Source organism: Chiloscyllium plagiosum, unplaced genomic scaffold (genome assembly GCF_037043375.1).
Source record: "Chiloscyllium plagiosum isolate Xiang-an unplaced genomic scaffold, Cpla_swu_hap1 HiC_scaffold_16, whole genome shotgun sequence".
Lineage (NCBI taxonomy): Eukaryota > Metazoa > Chordata > Chondrichthyes > Orectolobiformes > Hemiscylliidae > Chiloscyllium > Chiloscyllium plagiosum.
In genome coordinates this window covers 43,627,067-43,650,121 of record NW_028270154.1, presented here as the reverse complement: position 1 = coordinate 43,650,121, position 23,055 = coordinate 43,627,067, and the positions used below count along the sequence as shown (strand labels likewise).

Sequence of the window (23,055 nt, the reverse complement as noted above, 5' to 3'; positions counted from 1 at the left end):
TACACCTAGTCGGGTCCTGGGGATTTATCGACTTTTATGCGTTTTCAAGACATCCAGCACTTCCTCCTCTGTAATATGGACATTTTTCAAGATGTCACCTTCTATTTCCCTACATTCTATATCTTCCATCTCCTTTTTCACAGTAAGTACTGATGCAAAATACTCATTTAGTATCTCCCCCACTTTCTGTGGCTCCACACAAAGGCTGCCTTTCACTCCCTAGTTAGCCTTTTCTCCTTAATGTATTTGTAAAAATCCTTTGGATTCTTCTTAATTCTATTTGCCAAAGCTATCTCATGACCCGTTTTGCCCTCCTGATTTCTCTCTTAAGTATACTCCTACTGCCTTTATACTCTTCTAAGGATTCACTCGATCTACCCTGTCTGTACCTGACATATGCTTCCTTCTTTTTTCTTATCCAAATCCTCAATTTCTTTAGTCATCCAGCATTCCCTATACCTACCAGCCTTTCCTTTCACCCTGACAGGAATATACTTTCTCTGGATTCTTGTTATCTCATTTCTGAAGACTTCCCATTTTCCAGCCGTCCCTTTACCTACGAACATCTGCCCCCAATCAGCTTTTGTAAGTTCTTGCCTAATACCGTCAAAATTGGCCTTTCTCCAATTTAGAACTTCAACTTTTAGATCTGGTCCATCCTTTTCCATCACTATTTTAAATCTAATAGAATTATGGTCGCTGGCACCAAAGTGCTCCCCCACTGACACCTCAATCACATGCCCTGCCTTATTTCCCAAGCGTAGGTCAGGTTTTGCACCTTCTCTAGTAGGTACATCCACATACTGAATCAGAAAATTGTCTGGTACACATTTAACAAATTCCTCTCCGTCTAAACCCTGAACACTATGGCAGTCCCAGTCTATGTTTGGAAAGTTAAAAATCCCCTACCATAACCACCCTATTATTCTTACAGATAGCTGCAATCTCCTTACAAATTTGTTTCTCAATTTCCCTCTGACTATTAGGGGGTCTATAATACAATCCCAATAAGGTGATCATCCCTGCACCATGCTTCTGTAATTGCCAGGATATCCCAGTCCCATGTTCCTAATCATGCCCTGGGTTCATCTGCCTTCCCTGTTAGGCCCCTTGCATTGAAATAAATGCAGTTTAATTTATTAGTCCTACCTTGTCCCTGCCTGTCCTGACTGTTTGACTCGCTTCTGTTCTAGGTTCCTAGGGGAACTAATGGAGGTAAAGGCTGATAAGTCCCCTGGCGTTACAAACACAAATTTGAAAGGAGTCTGTCGATAGTGGATGTGCTGATCGTAATCTTCCAAGACTTGAAATCCTCCACCCTCGGGAAAAGACATCTGCCATTTACCTTACCCATAATTCTCCAGGTTTTGTAAACCTCAATAAGGTCATCACTCAACCTTCTACATTCCAGTGAAAACTGTTCCAGCCTATCCAGCCTCTCCTTCTAAGGTATTAGGAAGAACTTCGCTACACAAAGAGTGGCAGATGCACTCGCAATCGGAATTGAATGCTAGATCAATTGTTAGTTTTAAATCTGAACTAGATAAATTTTTGTTAAGCAAGGCTATTAAGGGATATGGGCCAAAGGCAGATATATGGAGTTAGGTCATGAATCAGCCATGATGTAGCTGAATGGCAGAACATACTTGACAGGCTGAATGGTTTACTTCTGTTTTATGTTCCTATAATATATTCCTGTGCAGTCAGCATGGCTTCAAGAAGGGGAAATCATGACAGATAATTTTATCAGAGTTCTTCAAAGAGTAACCAGCAGGATAAATCAAAGGGAATCTGTGGTTGTAATTTTTTGGATTTCCAGAAGTTGTTTTTTAAGGTACCATTTGCAAGGCTATGTAATAAGATAACAGAGCATGGTGTTGGGAGTAACATATTACCATGGATAGAAGACTGGCTAACTAACTAAAGATGTGGGAGTTGAAAAGTGTGGCACTGGAAAAGCACAGCAGGTCAGGCAGCATCCAAGGAGCAGGACAGTCAATATTTCAGGCATAAGCCCTTCATCAGAATAACTAATTGTAGACAGAGAGTTAAGAGAAGTGGGGGCATTCCTAAGATGGCAGCCTGTAACTCGTGGAGTGCCACAGGAATTAGTGTTGGGTTCACAATCTTTTACAATATACATTAATGCTTTGGATGAGAGAAGCGAATGTATTATTGCCAAATTCACAGATGACACAATAATAGATGGAAGACAAGTAGCGAGGATGACACAAGGAGTTTACGCAGAGATCTCGACAGGTTGATGGAGTCACTAACTGAAAACAGAGATGAGGAAGAATTTCTTCTGTCAGAGGATAGTGAAAATCTGGAATTCTTTACCACAGAGTGCTTTTGAAGTTGGGTCATTAAGTATGTTCAAGGCTAAAACAGATAGATTTTTAATCAACATGGGGATCAAGGATTATGGGACTAATGCAAGAAGGTGGAGTTGAGATTGGGACAGCTATGTGGGTCTGTCTTGGAGATTTGAGTAATTTAAATTTGAAGTTTGTTCCACAATCTACACGATGCAAGTACTGGATTTTTCAAATGCTTGCTTGTTTTTAGTGATCAGTGTGAATTTTGGGAGCACAGGAGCAGAGCTTTTAACATTTAATGTCTGGAAGGTCCATTGCAATTGACCGCAATGATCTTGTTTCCTTATGTTTTGGTTTAATTTTATTTAAATATTAAAGAGAGATCTTCAGCTACAGCACACAGCTGCCCAGCCACGTTACACTGTTGGTAGGTTGCCAGGCTCTGACTCTAGTCAAGTTCTGGACTCCATCCAAGTGAATCTCCAGTGGAGGTCAGGGGGTCCAGTACATATATGAAATAAACTTGAGACTGTAAGTATAGGCAGGGTCAGGAGTGCATGTCTGTGATGGATGGACATCCCAGTAGGTTACAGCAAATTGTTTAGCTTGATATCTGTGCCTATTCTCACTATGTAATAATAATTTTATACTTTTATGTGTAAGCTTGATGCAAATGTCAGCATATGTAGTTCAAAACATCAGGATTGCCAAATAAGGACAGCTGAGACATTCTGAGTACATTGGTAAACTGAGCTGTGCATTAAACTTTCCATCTGACAAACATAAAACACAAAATCAGAGGTATGACATGGTGTTTGAAGTCACACCAAACCCCTCATCTTTGAAAGGTAGTGACTCCTATTTGTGCTGTAATGTAGATTCCAGTACTGTATCCAAGCAGTTGTTGTTAGATTGCAGCTGAGGTAGTGAATTGACGGCTTTTTGACTGCGCTCAGGGAATTCCACACTTGAGTGCAATCTTGTCTTCACATTTGACTATTGCTGGGGAATGTGTTTTGTATTACAGAGAAGAGAAACACTCCACTTTGCCACCTCTCCCTTTCCTCAATAACTCCCATCATTCTATGATTGGGTGTAGTGGGTCCCTTAGAGCTCCATTTGATATTGATGGACTGGGATTGAAACAGACACATTCCTGGCAAGTGTGTACCTTTGCTTATGGATCCCTCAAAAAGCTGTCGAAGATGAAAGACAGGTTTCTGGCCCAACATTTAATTCTATTGATAGAAAACAACTTAAAACTATCCTGTTATCCCTTTTTAATTTAGCTTCTGCATCTGTTCTTTTTAAATTGCCTTTTCTTACACTTATTTCTGTTATTATTTAAGTGACCTGAGGGGATTTTCTCTGCTGAGAAATCTTTTGGAAAACAGGCAGGGAGAATTTCTGGAGAATAGGGGAGTCTCCTCTGAGTAATTTCTGATCGTTATTTCTTAGATCATTTATGGCTTTTTCTCAATTCACACATGCAAAAGATAAATTGTTGGCCTTTGTGCAATACTGATGCAGGGCTTAGAATTATTAATGACAGCATTTTGTTTGAGTCATTATTCAGTGGTGGTGCATTTTGGTCCTACTGGAAATGAAATAACCTTTTGCAATAATTATGACCTAACTATTCATTATCAAAAAGCTTTTATAGCTTGAGACATCAAAATGAAGGATGCAATCTGAAAACATGAAATCCAGCAGAGGTTAAGTTTTCAATAAAAGGTTGCAGCTCCCATTAAATCAATACTCGCCTATCCTATTCTATTTTAATGTGTTTTTATTATGTAATCAAGTCAGGGAAGTTAATAGACCACTAAAAGATGCTCAATATGGAAACATTTTCTTCTTGTAGACTTGGTTAGCTGTCAGTCAAAGCAATTTTCTAAGAACTAATTATTACAGATTCATTATATTTTCTTTTTGCATGCATCAAAATTATAATGGCAATACTTCTTTCAATCTAATGTGCTTTTCCAGTTTTGGCAATATTGTGAAACATTGACATGTGGAATTAATTGGCAAGTCAACAATTCTGGGACATGTTATGTGGTTTGCAATGAGTGATTTCACTTTGTGCCGCATTCAGCATGAGATTTGCTGAAGTTGTATACTGTATAGGAATGTTGAAAGAAAGCCTTTTTGAAAGTAATGGCCAAGGATTTTATAAGTTCTGAGAGTTGGAATGTTTTCCTCACCTTTCAGTTCCTATTAAGTTTATGCTGCAAATTGCTGTAAATAGAGTTGATAACAAGTGATGTGGTCAAAAGGGTATGAAGAAAGTAGGTAAGTGTCAAGACCATTCTGTTTCCTTAAATTTGAGAATTTGAATGATTATCAAAGCTGAAGCTTGGACATCTGATTATGTAAAGAAAGTGCATTAAGATATCCTGATTCAGAAGCCTCTCGAACATAACCCATTTGAATAAAGCAGCTTCGTGCCTCAGGTTTCAAGTGTTTTTTTATAAATTCAGGAATTAAGGGAAATACATGAAAGATCTCAATTTCTTAGAAAATTTGCAACAGATCAAATTTAATAAACTCCATCTTTGCTGGTCAGAAAAACTTCTCGATTTGCCAGTTATTCTCAGTCAGCAACAATCATTTCCTGTAAAACATTTTCCAATTTGTCTTTCCAGTCTTTGTTTTCTTGCACTTCAATCATTTGGTTGTATTTTCCTTTACTTCCTTTCATCATTGTCTAGTTTTACTTACATGTTGGCTAAATGCTTAATGTTGCATGGGCAAAACAGTAATAATTAATTATTTGTTTGCAAAATCGAAAGCCATTGGAAATACAAATCACGCTATTAACAAGATCCTTATGCCATGAAGCAATAGTCCTTATCTTCTGTGATTATTTTAATTAGAATCAACTTGCAAATACAGCAATTTCTTGCAAATCTCCAACAGGTTGACAACCAGTTGCAATAGTAATGGCTCAAATTGTTGCTAAGTTCTGGAGATTTGCGATCCCTCTTTCACAGGCGTTAGTTCCCCTGAAAATCAGTCTTGGACAATGTATTCAAATAAATATGAAAATCCGTTATGATTTTCCTTACAAAATTGTAATATCTAATCTTTCACAAATTGTTTTGTCATATACATTTCAATTGAGAGTTTTTTGGTGTATAGTGAGGAGATAAATTCAGTGACAATTATCAGAGTGTTTTGGCTTTCCTTGTATATGCCTCCATCCCCTAATCCATTAATATCCAAAACAAAGGAGAAGTCTAGGTTGCTATAAAGTCACCAGCCTTGACAGGTACATTTTCCAAAAGGACTGAGGCTGACAAGTTGAGTTTCAAAAAGGTTCACTCGATTGATTCTTGAGATGAAGAGGTTATCTTGTGAGGAAAGACTGAGGAGGGTTGGCCTATTGAGTTCAGAAGATGAGAGGTGAGCTGATTGAAACATTCAGATTCAGAGAGGTCCTGGCAGAGTCAATGCAGAATGTTTCCCCAATGGGAAATCTAGAGGTGGGGAAACAATTTCAGAGTAAGGGATCTTCAGTTATAATGGAGTTGATGAAGATTTTCTTTCTCTCAGGAATGTTAGTTTTGAAATTCCACACCCACAACATTGTGGAAATTGGGTCATTGAACATATTTAAAACTTAATTAAGACACATTTTTCACCGATAATGGAATCAAAGGTTATACATGCAGGCAGGAAAATGGATGTTCATATTGAGTGGTAGAATGAATCCAAGGGATTGAATGGCTTACTCCTGATCCTATTTTCCATGTTTTCATGTGGTTCTTTAGGTTGTAATAATCAGGATTCCTGATGTTGTGAAAATCATCCAGTTAAAGTTTGGGCGGTGGGCTGGGAGTGGGAGGGGGGAGTACTAATTCAGACATTAAGATATAGAAACCTTAACTGAAACTACCAGGAAACAATTACAATATCAATTAAATAAAATTACAAAATACACATTTAGAACTGCGCTAACAATTAATGTCATCTAAATAAGCAGTTTGTCTTAGTTGTTCTACTACACATAACATGTATATTGTGCTGAGATCATTTATGAGTAGGTAAGAACATGGGACTGGACAGGACTGGCAGCTTAATGTTCTAAGATACAGATGCTATAGGAAGGATAGAAAGGGAGGCAAGAGAGGAAGCAGAGTAGTATTTTTGATAAGGGATAGCATTACAGTTGTACTTAGGGAGGATAATCCCGGAAATATATCCAGCAAAGTTATTTGGGTAGAACTCAGAAGTAAGAAAGGGGTGATAACCTTATTAGGGTTGTATTATAAACCCCCTAATAGTCAGCAGGAAATTGAGCAACAAATTTGTCAGGAGATCTCAGTTATCTGTAAGAATAATAGGGTGGTTATGGTAGGGGATTTTAACTTTCCAAACATAGACTGAGACTGCCATAGTGTTAAGGTTTTAGATGGAAAGGAATTTGTTAAGTGTGTACAAGAAACCTTTCTGATTCAGTATGTGGATATACCCACTAGAGAAGGTGCAAACCTTAACCTATCTTGGAAAATAAGGCAGGGCAGGCGACTGAGATGTCAATATGGGAGCACCTGGGGGCCAGTGACCATAATTCTATTAGTTTTAAAATAGTGATGGAAAAGGATAGACTGGATCTAAAAGCTGAAGTTCTAAATTGGAGGAAGGCTAATTTTGACAGTATTAGGCAAGGACTTTCAAAAGCTGATTGGGGGCAGATATTTACAGGTAAAGGGATGGCTTGAAAATGGGAAGCCTTCAAAAATGAGATAACGAGACCTCTCAATTCCTATACTCAATACTCTGACCAATAAAGGAAAGTATACCAAATACCTTCTTTACTATCCTATCTACCTGTGGCTCTACTTTCAAGGAACTATGAACCTGCACTCTAAGGTCTCTTTGTTTAGCAACACTCCCTAGGACCTTACCATTAAGTCTAGATTAGAGTAGTGCTGGAAAAGCCAGAAACGTTGATTTTCCTATTTGCCCAAAACGTCGATTTTCCTGCTCCTCAGATGCTGCCTGACCTGCACCACTCTAATCTAGACTCTGGTTTCCAGCATCTGCAGTCCTTGTTTTTGCCTAGTTGATTTTAACCCTACTGCGAATCCACTTTCAAGGATGCCTGCCTTGAAGAAGTTTTCCTCCTCTCTCTACAAGAAACTTAGTGAGTCTCTCTCTCATTGCAACCTCCAGGTACTCTTTGCTACCTTTCCCCACCCTCCTCTCTGACCTATCACCTCCATCCCCACCCCCAATCACCTATTGTACTCTATGCTACTTTCTCCCCACCCTCACCCCCCTCTTATTTATCTCTCCACTCTGCAGGCACCCTGCCTCTATTCTTGATGAAGGGCATTTGCCCGAAACGTCGATTTTCCTGCTCCTCAGATGCTGCTGACCTGCTGTGCTTTTCCAGCACCATTCTAATCTAGACTCTGGTTTCCAGCATCTGCAGTCCTTGTTTTTACCTTACTATTGAGTGTATAAGTCCTGCTAAGATTTGCTTTTCCAAATAACAGCACCTCACAATTATCTAAATTAAACTCCACCTACCACTCGTCAACCTATTGGCCCATTTTAGATTAGGTTAGATTCCCTACAGTATGGAAGCAGGCCCTTTGGCCCACCAAGTCCACACCGACCTCTGAACCGTTGTATTCTGAGGTAACCTTCTTCACTGTACACTATGCCTTCAATTTAGGTATCATCTGCAAACTTACTAACTGTACTTCCTACATTTCACATCCAAATCATTTATCTAAATGACAAAAAGTAGTGGACTCAGTACCGATCCTTGTGGCACTCCACTGGTCACAGGCCTCCAGTCTGAAAAGCAACCCTCCACCACGTCCCTCTGTTTCCTACCATTGATATCTTTGTGTATCCAGCTGGCTAGTTCTTCCTGTATTCCATGTGATCTAACCTGGCTAACCAGTCTCCCACAGGGAACCTTGTCGAAAGCCTTACTGAACTCCATATTGATCATGTCTACCGCTCTGCCCTCATCAATCCTCTTCGTTACTTCTTCAAAAAACTCAATCAAGTTTGTGAGACATGATTTCCCACACACAAAGGCATGCTGACTATCCCTAATCAGTCCTTGCCTTTCCAAATACATGGACATCCTGTCCCTCAGGATTCCCTCCAACAACTTGTCCACCACCAATGTCAGGCTCACCGGTCGATAGTTCTCTGGCTTTCCTTACCACCTTTCTTAAATAGTGGTATCACGTTAGCCAATCTTCCAGCACCTTACCTGTGATTATCAATCGTGCTAATATCTCAGCAAGGGGCCCAGCAATCACTTCCCTATCTTCCCACAGAGTTCTAGGGTGCATCTGATTAGATCCTGGGAATTTTGTGGTTAAGTGCAGAGACTTTCATGTCTAATGCAGCACAGGCATTCTGTCAAATGCAAATCCATTTATAAAATGGCTTTGTAGGTGTACATCTTTCAGGAAAATTAATATTTACCATGGATCACCAAGTTCTTAACATTCTTAAAGCATTGTCCTAAAAAGTAAATGATGCAGAATACATTGACAATGTTGTGGTGATGGAGCTGCAACATAATATAAAGTAACATTTTAAATATTTCAGCTTAAATCTACAATGGGCTGCTTCCCTTTGTCCAACTTTTAGCTTGTGTAATTCATAAAGTTGACATTTGAGAATGTGTGACACTTCAAATGGGTTCAATCACACAGGAGGTATAACAATCATCCAATTACTATGTCATTTTAAGTTTTATGTTTCATCAATGCAAAGCAACACTTTTGGTCATTTATTAAACCTTTAGCATGTCCTTTCCTATCTGTTAGAAGAAATATGAATAAGTTGAGGATTTCATATCGAAGAGCATTACAGTAACTTCAGTTATATTTTATAAAGATATATTCAGTTCCCAGTTGAGAGAGAGACATATTCATCATAATGCAATGTGCAGCATACAGGATTAATGCTTAATATTAATACTAGGCTAATGAAAAGAATCATTAATTATGGTTTAGTTCAGGGAGGAAAGTGGAACTCCAGTTTTGGCAATGGGATTTTCCCATTCACTGGAATTAATAGAAAGAGTCTTTGTTTAATATCTCATTTGAAGCATGCTGTCTCTGACTACTACATTAGAACATCAGGTTACATTATGTGTTCAAATCCAAGAAGCTTGAAAACTTAACATTCTAAGGGAGAAAAGCTATGTTCTTTACAGTCAGGAATTTTCTCAGAGGAAATTCCAGCTGTTATGGTATCCATGAAATGAAATTTTTGTTAAGCAATATGTTCTCCATTACTAGTTAGCTAATTCCTCATGCATGTTTAACAAAATGCAAAGGAATGTTTGTTGGACAGAGTTAGATTTTGTATCTTGTCTGTGAACAAACTCTGCGAAGATTATGTTGAGAAGGCACCTTCTAAGATATTTAACCCAGGTAGAGCAGCACTCATCCAGAGGTCATTTGTGTTTTACCTTAATTTTTGTTCAAGTAATAAGGTAATTTCCCATATCAAAATTTTTCTGATCTTACGATAAATATTATTCAAGTTTTGAGAGAGGAGAATTAGGGCCATCTGGGAATTTCCACTTGTTTGGAGCTAAAGCATTACAGGGAAGGCAAATGTTGCAGGATTCCTGGGTGGAAAGATTAATTGTGCCAGCAATTACTTCCAAGATTCCAGCCTGGATTTGAAAAACAGAAATGATAGAAAAAAGCTTTGTGTATACCTCAACTAATCTCATATAAACTGACCTCCAAATACTAATCAAAAAAACCCAAACATTTTCTACTTGCCATCCACTCAGAACTTTAGTCAAACTCGTTTCATTCCATACTTACACATTCATGTGTTCATCTACTTGTATCTACATGCGGCACGGTGGCACAGTGGTTAGCACTGCTGCCTCACAGCGCCAGAGACCTGGGTTCAATTCCCGCCTCTGGCGACTCTGTGTGGAGTTTGCACATTCTCCCCGTGTCTGCGTGGGTTTCCTCCAGGTGCTCTGGTTTCCTCCCACAATCCAAAAATGTGCAGGTTAGGTGAATTGGCCATGCTAAATTGCCCGTAGTGTTAGGTGAAGAGGTAAATGTAGGGGAATGGGTCTGGTTGGGTTGCGCTTCGACGGGTCGGTGTGGACTTGTTGGGCCGAAGGGCCTGTTTCCACACTGTAAGTAATTTAATCTAATCTAATAATAAACATATTCCTGCATTAGTTTTAGGTTGGGTTGTCAGAATCTGTTTCCGACCTGGCAACTCTGCAGTGAGCGGATGTAGTTAGGTAGCAAGGTGATGGAAGAGGTTGGATTTGAACATCTCAGAAATATTAAATTTGGTCACAGAAACTCAAATTTTGTACAAACTTGTACAGTTTTTAAAGTGCAAAATTCAAGGAGAAGCTACCAATTGCAAATGTCAAACTGTTCAAACCTGATAGAGCCCAGGCTGTACATGTTGTGCAATAGGGTATAAAGTCATTCAGTTCAACAACTGGTTTAAATTAAATCTCATCAGATGTTCCTGCTGGATTCATAGCTTTAATTACATTTGCTCTTTGGAGCTACATTGAATGGAGCTTTGTAATATGATGCCCATAGATTTCGGATTGAATCTTCACCCATACTTTGGCCAGCTTGACAAGGAATTTACTGAGGTAAGCTGTTGTAGAATATAGGACTTTTAAAAAAAATCTTCAAATCTCATTTTCCAAAGTCATCTATTATTGCCTCAGTTGCTATTTATTTTTGGAGAATGTTCTCTTATGCCTAAACACAAAAGCAAGAAGTTTAGAAGCAACCAGCTTTTTTAAAATCACATTTTTTAAAATGGTTGACATTGGAGAACTAATAATATCAACGGAACAAAGGAATTGCATTATAATCAAAATTAAAGGGAAAGGAGAATTTTCTGATATGTGGTTACATTTGATTGTTTAACTTGATGGAAACAGCATCATGAGCAAATGATAGTTTCATCATGGTGAAGTGAAACTTCACTTACCATAGTTTTACTCTAGTTATGCAACAAAGCAATTAAATCAACAATGGGATTGCACTGTGGCTCAGTGGTTAGCACTGTTGCCTCACACTGCCATGAACACGGGTTCGATTGCCAGCTTGAGTGACTGCCTGTGTGGTGTTTGCAAATTCTCCCCAGATCTACATGGGTTTCCTCTGGGTGCTCCGGTTTCTCCCCACCCCAGCCCAAAGATGGGCAGGTAAGGTGGATTGGCCATGTTAAACTGCGCTCAGTGTCCAGGATGTACAGGCTAGGTGGATTAGCCAAAGGAAATGCAGGGCTACTAGGATAACGTAGGTTGTGGGTCTTGGTGGGATGCTCTTTGGAGAGTCAATGTGGACTTGATGGGCTGAACAGCATGCTCCCATAGAGTAGAGATTCTGTGATTCTAACAGTTTATTGCACTGAGTAAACATTTAATAGCTGTTATTCATCTTTGAGTTGTTATTATGAAGTAGGATGTAATGAAACGTAATTGATTTCCATTCACTGTTCCATTATAAAAGTGTTTGCACACATTGCTTTCATAAGAACTGAGGTTTCTTTGAAAAATATATATAACCATCCTTCCATCTAATTGTCAGAGAATTGCTAAGATGTCAAAAACCTTAATATGGTGTTCAAATGAAGGATTTGTACTCCAGTTGCAATAGTTAAGTTGTTTGAATTGAGTTCCATTCACTAAAATATTAGTGAACCTGGGATTTAAACTGCGAAATTGAGCTGATGAAAATTTGATATCAGAAAATGGCATGCTCAATAGTTTGACCAGAGTGTTCTATAGAGGACCCCACACTGGTGTAGGCACTAAGATAGGTGCATTCTATGCTCAGTGCTCACAGTTTACGATATTGAGAAGATATTCCAGTTGATTCTATGCCCAGTTTTGAAAATTGTACAAGCAGGTACACTGAACCTCTATGCTAATAACAAGTATCCAGTTTCGCAAGAAAACCTCCCATTTCATGCTATTGGAAGAGGAAGGACAGGCAACCATTTCCAAATGAGATACTTTTGACTCCTGCTATTACAACATTTGTGGAAGTACTCTGGACTGTTTTTGGTGGCAGAGCGCAATTGAGTTGCTGGATTTGGTGAAGTGTGTTGCTGAATTCTTAGAGGGTGGTCAGAAAACCTGTGTAACCATGCAAGCAAAGACGGCACCAGATCTGGGGCTATTATTGCGATGCCTCTGGGCCTGTAAAGCTACCGAAAAATGGAATAGAGACTGCAGATGATGGAGGATTCTCTGCAGTGGGACCTCCTCACTATAGAGTTTTAAAGGAGCAGTTTTCCAAGCTCCACTTAGCCAGAAGTATTGTCTGATTCACCTGAGACTCACTGAGGAGTAAATCACAAAACTGTACTATTTCCTTCAACAGAGTCTGCAGCCTTACTTCAGATGAGCTCAGTACTCAGCGACCATAAAAGAACTTTGCCACTCCAATCCTTTATAAATTAGGTTTTTTTTCGAAACAGAAGCATGGTGTTTTGCCAACATAACAGGATTCCCAATGGTGCAGAAAAGAATTGAGCACAGGCTCATGGTTTTGCAGCTACCAAATCAAAACAGGAAGAGCCACAGGAATTGGAAAGGATCCCACTCCATTGTGGCCAGGTGGCCAGCAGCAGAAATGGCTATGAGACTGGTAAAGAGCTACTATCAAGCAAGCTGGGAACATTGGTCAATCTAGTTTGAGTTCTGACTGAGGTTAAAATGTAGCCAGGCCTGTTGGGACTTGTCCATTAAGCTGTGACCTGCAGTTTCCTGTGTTGGCCAAATAAGGGAAGTGTGATAGTGGTCTGCTAGACACATTGGCACTCCTATTACTTTACATGGAGCATTGTATGTATCTGTTTATGACTTCGTATAAGATTATGGGAGTTATTTACCAGTAAATTTCATTGGCTGGGATTGTACATTGTGATCAGGGCTTGATCAATTCATTGGTTGAGTGTCAGTGAAAATTCTGGAAAATGAGTACATTTTGGGATAAAAGTTACTGGCACAAAAGATTTTGCAGGAGTGAGCCCTTGAGACCAACATTTAAGAAGCACGTGTCCTGAAATCATCTTCAGAGAGAGAGAGAGAGAGAGAAAGAACCACGAAGCAAGATCTACATCAGAAGCAAATGTTGGCTGCTTTGGGGTGGTATTGTTTCAAGCCAAAATTATAGAGTTAATGTTAGTGTTAAATGTGAATTAAGTTAAAATAAAATTAAAAAAAATTAAGTGAGCTAAATTTGAAGTTAGATGAAGTAACAAGTAAATATTCCAATGAATGTGTTTTATGTTGAGTATTGGTAGCTAAAGAGTTAAATAAAGAAGTGTTTGTTTATTTAAAGTCTGAATTGACTCCCTGTTTTTTGTTTGTGAAGTACTTCTGCGGGTAACGCCATCAATGTGTGGTTAGTGTACGATCATATCCAAATCATCATGTCAGTGAATGCTGCTGTCCTGGTGACAGAGAGGTAAACTTCATCCTGAGTCAGTCTGCAGTTCAGAATAAGAACTAATGGCTAGCTGCTTGGAGACAGGAGATACTCTGTCTAGACATGGCTACTGAACTGGTCAGCTACTTGACCACATGAGAACATTAATAAGAGTCATGCAGTCATCAGAAACGTCCTGGACTAGACAATGGAGTTCTTATGCAGCTCAAGTTTGCTCAAAGGTAGCCTGACATATGGCTCCTAGTTTGTCATAGTCTGCTGCATCCTCAACAGCATCACAATTTTGAAGATTCAGCGATTACCAGTAGGCATCCAGAAACAAATTTTAGAAGAGGAGGTGAAAGAAAAGAGTTAAGCATGCAGGTCCTCTGCATTCCAGATAGACTATCTTAGAGTATTGAGTGAGACTCTAGTTTGCTGAAGATGTCATCCATTCATCACTATTCCTCACTTTCTTATTCTTTTCTAACATCCCATTAGTTTTTCTTCTTCTTCAAATTCCTATGTACAATGAACATCCATGAATACAAGCCTTGCTAGAACATATTCATCCAGCAATGCATCCAATTCTATAAACAAATATGAACTCATCATCTTTGTGCATTTTCATGGTATGTAGCTTGGGGGAGCTGCTTAGGTCTGAGATTCTTTCTCTTGAAGGTTTGTGAATCTTTGGAATTCTCTATCCCAGAAAGCTTTGGAAATTCAATCTTTGAGTAAGTTAAAGGCAGAGGTTGATTGAGTTTGAGTACCAATAATGTAAGATGCTTATGGGGATAGCATTGGTTAAAGCATTGTCAGTTTTGAACAGCCATGATCACATTAAGTGGTGAAGCAGGGTCGATGGGATAAATGGACTTCTTCTGTTCCAATGCACTTGATTGACCTTGAAATGACTGGCTTTCTGGGTCATTTCAGAGGGTGTAACTTTGGGAATGAAGCAACATTGCGACCAGACTAGGTAGAGACAAACAGATTCTCTTCCCTAAAGGACATTAGTGATTCAGATGGATTTATTTTTAATCACAATTGATAGTTTCATGGATACCATCATTCAGACTAGCTTTCAATTACAGATTTATAATTTACTTTAAATTCAATCTTCTGCCATGGCAGGAGTTGAATCCATGTCCACAAACTATTAGCCAATGCCTTTAAATGACTAATCGACTGACTGTAACTTTATGTTTGTGTCTGCCTTTAAGTAATGAGTTGGACTTGAGTATAAAAGGCATAATTTCAAAGTCTGTAGATGAGTGAAAACCTGAAAATATAGTAACCAATTTCAGGAGGATGTGGACTGGTACAATGGAAAGACAAATGGGAGATGAACTTTAATACAGTTGGGATACATTTTGATATGAAGCATGAGGAGTGACAATTTAAGCCAAAAGATGCCATTTTAAAGAATGTGCAGGAACAGAAAACTGCATGTATCTTTGAAGGTGAAAGTTGTCACTTCATGTTTAGAAGCCTACTGAAAGTCATTTGGAATTCTTGAACTTATCAATAGAAACAAAACCACTCATGTGGTTATTTTGCTAATTCCTTATAAAGCTTGGTTCATCTTCACCTGGTGTGTTGATTTCAGTCCTGAGCATCATCCTTTAGTAGAGCCATCAAACCCTAAGAGAGTTGTTGAAATCAAAGCAGAGATGGTGGACAATTTCCATCATTCTGCATTTGGGAGAAGGGGTCCTGGGGAGGTGTGAATCCTGTGGGGTTTACAGGAAGGGCAATTCGGAAGGGGGTTTGGATGTTTGGGGACTCACTGACAAAAAGAGGCAGAGGCTGGAAGCCACAGGCTTGATTAAAACTATGGCTGCAACAACACCCGGAATGGGTGGGGAGCTGGAGGACCCACTGATGTGAGGAACCTTAAAGCGAAGCAACACTGCACACAGGCCCATGCTCTGTACAGGACACAGACCTGTGGAATCCCTAATCCCTGATCAGCCCAATGCATTTTCTTCCTGAGTGCAACACACCACCCTGCCCCAGATATCACTGAGCACCTCATTCACAACAACAGAGGACACAGAGGCTAGGGAAAAGAGACAATGGTCAGCACAACTTATAGCTCAAGATATAGCTTGTTCATCTTGCTTCCACACAATAGAGTAGGCTCTCATCACCTGTGAGGTTAGGCATTATGCTGGCACAATTACACTTAGGGCTACATAGATATTCAAACAAGTGTAGTGCCAAAATGATGACATTTATATCCTTCGTATACAGTTCTATTTCATGCATGCCACCAAAGTGCCCTGGAAGGATTTTCATCAACCTCGCCCCTACAACTACATCTCAGCATAGTCCCAGGTTCCACAGCTGGGGCGGAGGGAATTTGCTCTGTTGTGAAGCCCATTGATCCTGGAGTTATGGTCAGGAGACTCCTAAGGTAGTTGTGCTAAATGGTCCAGATATGCTGATGGTCTTCATGCAAGTGGACCTCCTCCATGAAACCTCCAAGAATTGAAGGATCAGGCCAACATGAAGGCCCCAGCCACCTCTGCAGTGTTCTGACAGGAGACTTCTGAGGGGCCAGCATGAGGTTCCTCCTCTAGCTGGATAGGCCCTGGCACTGCCCTGAGCCTTGGTGAGGAACAGGCACGCAGAATGTGTGCCAGGTTTCCCATCTCCCTATTGGCATACTTTCAGTCCTGAGGACCAATGGCTGGGATGGTGGAGAGTAGGCACGTCTGTGGGCAGCACGGTGGCACAGTGGTTAGCACTGCTGCCTCACAGCGCCATGAGACCCGGGTTCAATTCCCGACTCAGGCGACTGACTGTGTGGAGTTTGCACATTCTCCCCGTGTCTGCGTGGGTTTCCTCCGGGTGCTCCGGTTTCCTCCCACAGTCCAAAGATGTGCAGGTCAGGTGAATTGGCCATGCTAAATTGCCCGTAGTGTTAGGTAAGGGGTAAATGTCGGGGTATGGGTGGGTTTCGCTTCGGCGGGTCGGTGTGGACTTGTTGGGCCGAAGGGCCTGTTTCCACACTGTAAGTAATCTAATCTAATCTAATCTAATCTCTCTAGCAGATCTTGAGGGTGGTGGGCCTGGCTCTCCACAGCAACTGCCAACCTATCCATGGAGGTAGCAAGATGATCATAAGAGCTGTTCCTTTGCCTTCCACATCCCTGTCTGCTGCCCGTGCTCCTCTCTGTGTTTATGGATGAAGTCCCTGATTGGTGACACCATAGGCTCCTCTCCTGCCTGGCATTGAGCAGGTATCTGGTCTCTGGCAATCCTTCAAGTGCCATTGCCCTGTGAGGTTTCTTCCTCTGCCAGCTGCAGAGCTCACCAGATTGTGCTTCAAACTTGCTAAAGTTATTGTCCCCACTGAGATGTCAGCATCTGGATGGGGCTGGAGGGGCTGTGGATGGGGGGGTGCTGGGGGGTTACTGCAGGAAACAGCTTCATATGTTTCTTTTGAAGCCGCAGTTCTCTTTTTAGATTTTTTTTTTAGATTAGATTACAGTGTGGAAACAGGCCCTTCGGCCCAACAAGTCCACACCGACCCGCCGAAGCGCAACCCACCCATACCCCTACATTTACCCCATACCTAACTCTACGGGCAATTTAGCATGGTCAATTCACCTGACCTGCACATGTTTTGGATTGTGGGAGGAAACCGGAGCACCCGGAAGAAACCCACGCAGACACAGGGAGAATGTGCAAACTCCACACAGTCAGTCGCCTGAGGCGGGAATTGAACCCGGGTCTCAGGCGCTGTGAGGCAGCAGTGCTAACCACTGTGCCACCGTGCCACCGTGCCGCCCACAACCTCTTGTTCTCAGAGGTTGAGGATATGACCTCTGGGAGAGCTGACTGTTTCTCTGCCAAGGTTTTAGACATCCTGCAAGACAAAGGGAGTGAGAGAAGCACAGCCAGTGGTTTACAATGATGAAACTGACAATGGGGTAACTGTGAGAGTTACAGTAGAATGAAGAGAGGTACTTACCAGTTACTGCGACATGGATTTTTTTAGCTTTCCTGCAGAAGCAGTCCTAGTCTTCTTCTACAATGGCATAGGAGCTGAAGAATTAAATACCAGGCACAATGCCACTCATCTAGGTCCTTGCTGCAATGGACCGTCTTCACTGATAATGAAAGAAAGGGAGGTATTGAGTGAGTTGAACATGAGTGGCAGTGTTGTTAGTGCCGGTGCAGTTGGGGGAGAGGTGGTGAGGTGTTCTGGGGAGTGAATAGGCAACGAAGAGGCCTTGCAGAGTTTGTGATGTCGATCACTGTGGGGTGCGGGTGAGGGAAGATGTTTCAGGCAATAGCGAGAGTGGCAGATGGTGGGAGGTGGTTGCACTAGCAGATATAGAGTGAGTGGGAGCTGGCAGAGTGTGGCACTTAGCCTGGTGGAGCATCAACCTTCTTGTGGCACTGCTGGCTGTTCCTCCAGACTGCAGAGGCAGCACTGACCCAGGTAGTGACCTTGGGTCAGGTTGCCAGAGTTTGGTGACATGACTTCCTCTGTCATTCCTCTGGGATGAGAAAGCCCCTCTTTGGTACTACCCTCTTCACCAAGACCTCCAGGTGCCTGGTGGATAATCACAGCACCATCTTCCCCTTATTTAATTTGATTTGATTTGATTTATAAATATCATACTTACCAAGATACAGTGAAAAGTATTGCTTTGCATGCTAACCAGACAAATCATACCTTATTTATGTACGTCAGGGTACTAGAATAGAATGTGGAATATAATGATACAGCTACAGAGAAAGATCAACTCTAATATATGAAAGGTACATTCGTAAGTCTGATAAGAGCAGGGAAGAAGATATTCTTAATTCTGTTGGTACGTGTTTTCAAACTTTTGTATCTTCTGCCTGATGGAAGAGGGTGGAAGAGAATATACTGAGGGTGGGAGGGGTCTTTGATTATTTTGGCTGCTTTCTCGAGACAGTGGGAAATGTAGACGGAGTCAATGGAAGGAAGACTGGTGTTTGTGATGGACTGAGCTGTGTTCACAACTCTCTGTAATTTCTTGCTGTCTTGGACAAAGCAATTTCCATACCAAGTTGTATAAACCTATACATCTATATAAATTGGTAAGAGTCATTGTAGGCATGCCAAATTTTGTCAGGCTTTTGAAAAAGTAGAGATGTTGGATAACTTTCTTGACTGTAATGTTGATGTGGATGGATAAGGATAAATCATTGGTGATATTTACTGTTAGGAACTTGAAGCTCTTGACCACTTCCATCTCAGCACCATTGATACAGACAAGGGCGGGTCCTCCACTTCGTTTGCTGAAGTTGATGATCAACTCCTTCATTTTGCTGATATTGTGAGAGACATTGTTGCCTTTGCACCATGCTATTAAGCTGTCTGGCCTTCCAGTACTCTGTCTCATCGCTGTTTGCGATCCAGCCTACTACAGTGGTATCATCAGTAAATTTGTAAATGGAGTTGGAGCTGGATTTGGTCACAGAATCATGAGTGTATAAGGAGCATAGTAAGAGACTGAGTATGCAGCTTTGGGGGGCATTGGTATTGAGGATTATTGTGGGGAGGTGTGGTCACCTATCCTTACTGATTGCAGTCACAGGTTGGGAAGTCAAGGACCCAACTGAAGAGGGAGGAGCAGAATCCTAGGTCTTGGAGTTTAGAGACGATTTTTGCCCAAATTATGGTGTTGAAGGCAGAATTGAAGTCAATATATAGGAGTATCATGCAGGTGAACTTGTTATCCAGATGTTCCAAGGATGAGTGTAGGGCTAGTGAGATGGCATCTGCCGTGAACCTATTGTGATGGTAGGCGATTTATAGCGGATTAAGGCAATCTGGGAGGCTGGAGTTGATGTGTGCCATTATGAACCTCTTGCAACACTCCATAATGGTGGATGTCAGAGTCAGTGGGCAGTAGTCATTAAGGTATGTCGTCTGATTTTTCTTTGGTACTGGGATGATAGTGGTCTTTTTGAAGCAGATGGGAACCTCACAACAGACTAAGGAGAGGTTAAAGATGTCTGCAAATACTCCTGCCAGCTGGTCTGCACAGGATCTGAGTGCATGGCTGAGGATTCCATCTGGGCCTCTCGCTTTCCATCGGTTCACCCTCAGGAAGGCCTATCTGGTGTCTGTGGCAGTGACTGTGGGTACAGGTGCACTCAAAGCAGTGGTGGCAGGCAACATTATTTCACTGACCTTCTGTTCAAAGCAAGCATAGAATGCATTGAGCTCATCAGGGAGGGATGCACTGTTGTCAGTGATTCGATTCGCTTATTATGTCATGTAGAGACAAAAAAACTGCAAGCCTTCCCACAGTCGACGTGTTCATGTGGTAAGCCTGGGACTCTAGTTAGTTTGGTATTATCCCTTGGTGTCTCTGATAGCTTTATGAACCTAGATTTCCTGTATAGGTCAGGGTCACTCAATTTGTTCACCTCAGACCTAGACTTCAGTAGGGGGTGGATCTTCCAGTTCCTTCACGGCTTCCGGTTGGGGAAAACTCGGATTATCTTTTTTAGCATGCAATTGTCTGCACACATACTGATGAAGTCTGTGACGATAGTGGCATAGTCATTAAGGTTGGCCTCTGAAGTCTTGAATATGGACCAGTCCACTGACTCCTCTGATATGTTAAGAATCTGTGGAAGTAGGGCAGCTTCAGAATGCCAGTGCTTCTCCAGGTAAATACGGTCTGTTAGTGGATATCTAGTGAGAGGCAAATTATTCCATGAAAAGTACATGGTAGAATGGGGCTTGAACTGGACATAAGGGATGTCATTGGAGGGATGTGTTGCATGTTAATGAGGTGAGTTTGGTAAAATATGGTGGGGAAACAAGAAACCCTCCAAAGAACTTTGACATAACTGGCATTTAGACAAAATAAAAACATGTGCTTCAGCTCAATGTGACTTTCCGTTCTCGAAATGGTTGCTGGAAACTTTGCAGGCCTGTGCACCCTCTCTTGGGTCACTGAAGACAATGGAAATTGGAAATTCCTCACGATAAACTTGCACAGGCTTACTCCATGCAACGCCAGGTTTCTAGCTTTTATAACAGAAGTTGAAGAGAAAGTAGAGCAAATATAACCTGTAGGTAAAGAACAGCCCTACTTCTTGGCTAGTGGTTCTTTTCTGGGTGAGCTCCCTTTCCTTTAAGGTTGTTATCCTAAATTGGCTAACCTGGGCTGTACTTCGGAATGGACAAGGTGCTTCCTACGAGCCAGTTTCTATCATGTATCCATGAATTGGGAAAGCCATTGTCCACACACCTGGTTTGATAGGCTAAGTTGTTGTCATTCAATAGGGAGTGAATGTCAGCCACTTGCAGTGTCTTTTGGGTAGTGATTTTCTTTATGTGGAATTTCAATTTACAGAGAGCAAAACTGCACGATTGTTTTATCTCAATTCTGGTGGACATTTAGCCAATAGCAGCTGCTAAGTCCACAGATAATGTACTGCAATCTCATGAACCTTCAATGGAATATCTCCAAACTGTTGTTGACATTTTATTGACTTCCCAGAGGCATGCCTAGACATGTATTGGCCCTGTTGTTGTTCTACCTTTGCTAAATATAAACTTAGCAATCTCACACCATGACTGATAATTGTTTATTTGAAGATATATTGCAGGATGGCTCAGCAGGTAGGTTCAATATAAAGATGCAGCAACTATTGTTACAGGTAAGCATGGCTGTAACTCTGACACACTACACATTGCAAGCTAAACTCAATAAAAGGCTGCTAGTCACATGCTCTACATCCTGGTTACTTGCTCATATATAATCCCTCTCAAAGAATAATGTAATCCCTTCTTTCCTACATAACATACATTAAGAGTGAAAATGTGTACATTAGGTTAATTGTTAAAACAATTTAGACAAAAAAAACTCTGATTTTAAGAATGGAAGAATATGAGTTGGAGAGACTGTATAACGCCTCGGTGGTTTAACAATCTATCCAAATCTCATACAGTCATAGAGTCATAGAGTCATACAGCACGGAAACAGACCCTTTGGTCCAACCAGTCTGTGCCGACCATAATCCCATAAACTAGTCTCACCGCCTGCTCCTGGCTCATATCCCTCCAAACCTTTCTATTCATGTACTTAACTAATTATTTTTAAACATTATCACTGTACGCATATCCACCACTTCCTCGGGAAGTTCTTTCCACACCAGATCCATCTTCTGTTGAAGAAAATTGCCCCTCCTGTTTTTTTAAATCTCTCATCTCTCAACTTAAAAATTTGCCCTTTTGTCTGGAACCCCCCATTCTAGGGAAAGGAAAACTACTATTAACCCTGTCTATACCCTCATGATTTTATACACCTCTATAAAGTCACCTCTCAATCTTCTATGCTCCAGTCAAAAATGTCCCAACCTATCATGCCTTTCTTTATGACTCAACCTTCCATATCCAGCAATGTCTTGGTAAATCTCTTTGAACCCTCGTTAGCTTAATAATATCCCTTCTATAACAGGGCGACCAGAACTGTATATAGTACTCCAGAAGAGGCCTCACCAGTGTCCTGTGTGACACAATCTTCAAAGATTTATGTATCTAAACCCATAGGTCCCTCAGTTCTACAACACTGCTCAAGGCCCTACCATTAATTGTATAAGTCCAGCCACTGTTTGTTGTACCAAAATGCAATATCTCACATTTATTCAAATTGAACTCCGTCTGCCATATTTGATTACCTTCCTGACATTTAGACTTATCACATTTACAAGTTCTTGACTTATGGTTATGTTGGTAGCTTACATATTTTAGGAGTGCTGATTGTCCTGATGGCCTTCCACAATTTTACACACTGAATTTGTCTTCGTGTGTACTCTATGCACAATTGGATAGCTCGATTTTAATCCATGGTATACGAACCTGTTTCTCAAGGTGTTAATGTCCCTCTCTTACCATTGCCACAGTGGTATTGTTGTTACCTGTCACTCTGATTTCTATAGCCCAGGGTGACGTGGCACAGTTTGAAGTCAAAGCTGCTAGAGGGTTTCCTCCCAACTCATTTGGAGTCTCCTCAACTGAGAATCAGCAAATCTCCATCTATCATACTGCAGTCACTAGGGAAAGCATTGCAAGGTAAAGACATACAAGGGTTAAGGTGAGGTAGTGGCCTAGTGGTATTATTGCTGGATTGCTGGTCTAGAAACCTATGTAATGTTTGGGAGCTGAGTTCAAAACCTGTCCTGGTAGAATTTGAATTCAACCAAAAAAATGTCTTAAATTAAGAGTCTAATGAATCCATTCCTGATTGCAGGGGAAAACCCATCTGGTTCACTAATGCTGTTTAGGGAAG

The 23,055-nt window shown here is 41.0% G+C and overlaps 1 protein-coding gene across 1 annotated transcript in view; it reads left to right on the top strand.

Moving 5' to 3' along the window:
- The first annotated feature begins 1,253 nt into the window (after positions 1-1,253).
- Positions 1,254-23,055, top strand: part of LOC122556645 (A disintegrin and metalloproteinase with thrombospondin motifs 2-like) — a 377,553-nt gene continuing 355,751 nt past the window's right edge. Inside the window, exon 1 of the mRNA XM_087995344.1 lies at positions 1,254-1,449. The gene's annotated coding sequence lies outside the window, so the exon portion shown is untranslated. The remainder of the gene's footprint in view (positions 1,450-23,055) is intronic.